The sequence below is a fragment of the Suncus etruscus genome, chromosome 12 (assembly GCF_024139225.1).
Source record: "Suncus etruscus isolate mSunEtr1 chromosome 12, mSunEtr1.pri.cur, whole genome shotgun sequence".
In the NCBI taxonomy this organism is placed as follows: domain Eukaryota; kingdom Metazoa; phylum Chordata; class Mammalia; order Eulipotyphla; family Soricidae; genus Suncus; species Suncus etruscus.
In genome coordinates, this window is record NC_064859.1 from 56,693,962 (window position 1) to 56,695,571 (window position 1,610).

General features: G+C 26.4%; 1 non-coding gene across 1 annotated transcript; it reads right to left on the reverse strand.

Annotated features, from left to right (window-relative positions):
* Positions 1–709: 709 nt before the first annotated feature.
* Positions 710–816, reverse strand: LOC126025214 (U6 spliceosomal RNA). Its single transcript, XR_007501255.1, has one exon. It is a non-coding gene; the product is annotated as a U6 spliceosomal RNA (small nuclear RNA).
* Between the last annotated feature and the right edge of the window lie 794 nt (positions 817–1,610).

Below are 1,610 nucleotides of genomic sequence, written 5' to 3' on the forward strand. Positions count from 1 at the left end.
ATACGGTTAACCTTTGAGGGTTGTACTCTTTAGCTCTTACGTTTTTTAATTTCCATTTGATGTCAGTTAAAAGAGAGGTAGTCTTATACAGAAAATATTGCCCAAATCCTATATTTTAACAGGAAAAGTAGGGGGTTGTCTTATACACCCCCTTATATGTCATCTTATATGCCAGAAAATAAGGTATTTGTTATACAGACTTTCCTTACTCTACTTCACACCCCTACCTCCTTTGTTAACTGTTATAAACTAGATTTATAGGTGAACTGTTTATAAACTAAAATTTCATTTCTGGGTTCTTAGTTTTTTTCTTGTATGAGAATGTATACTATTCCAATAATTACAAGTTTAATTACTATATTACTCCAATTTATAAAAATAGAACATTTTTTCTTTTCTAGTTGTTATCTTGTATTTATTTCAATTACTTATTTTATATATTTTCAATCTTTTAAATTTTTTCAACAATTTATAGTATTTTTCTATGTAATAACTTAACATAGTCTAGGTGATTCCTAGGACTTTTTAAAATATTATTTTAATGAAGATACATATTTTACTCCTTAATTTCTTAGTTCATTATTCGCATACAGAAATTACAATAATTTTGTGTGATTTCCTAGCCTGATATCTTGCTCTACTAAATTATTTTCTTGAATATTTTTTAGTTGCACCTTTAGTGTTTTTGATATTTTGAAACTTATAATTTTTAAATAGGGAACATTTTACGAATTTGCGTGTCATCCTTGCTCAGGAGACATACTAATCTTCTCTATATCGGTCCAATTTTAGTATATGTGCTGCTGAAGCAAGCACGATACTTATTTTTTAACATAAATAGTGAATTTAGCTTCTTTTGCAATCTGGAAAAAATTCCTTTGATTTATTTTTCTTATCTGACTGCTGTGACTTTCAAAATATATTGAATAATAGTTAAAAATGAATTTCTTTTTGGGAGTGTGATTTTAGAAACAAGGCTTTCCAGTTTTTTTAATTAAATATGAAGTTGACTAGATTTACAGTATGAGGCCATCAGAAATTTTATTTTTTGTACTTTTATGTTTTTAAATTCTACACAGATATCAAATATTGTCAATACCTATCTGCCTTAATAGGTATCATCATTTGATTCTTATTATTCTTTTTAATGACATGATGTATTACATTAATTTAGTCATTGTTTCACACCAAGATGAAACCCACTTGATAATATATGTTTCATTTGATATATTGTTTCTTTTACCTCACTTAAATTTTGCTGAGAAACTGTGTCCTACTATTTAAGATATCAGTCTTTAATTTTATTTTTTATTGTTGTATTGTACTTTTGGCATTAAGGTAATGTAGATTTCATAAAAGTAATTTGGAAGATTTTCTCTTTCAGAAATATTTTGAAAGACATTGAGGAATTATTCACAGTATCTTCTTTGCTATTTTGATATAATTTACATAATAATTGGCCAGGACTTTTGTTCTTTGGGAGATTTTTAGTTATTCTTTCAGTGTCATTATACATAATTAGCATGATCAAAAATTTTTTAATTTTTCCTTGATTATTCTAAAATTTTATAAATTTATTTTCGTTCCCCAGCACAGTGCCATATAATCAT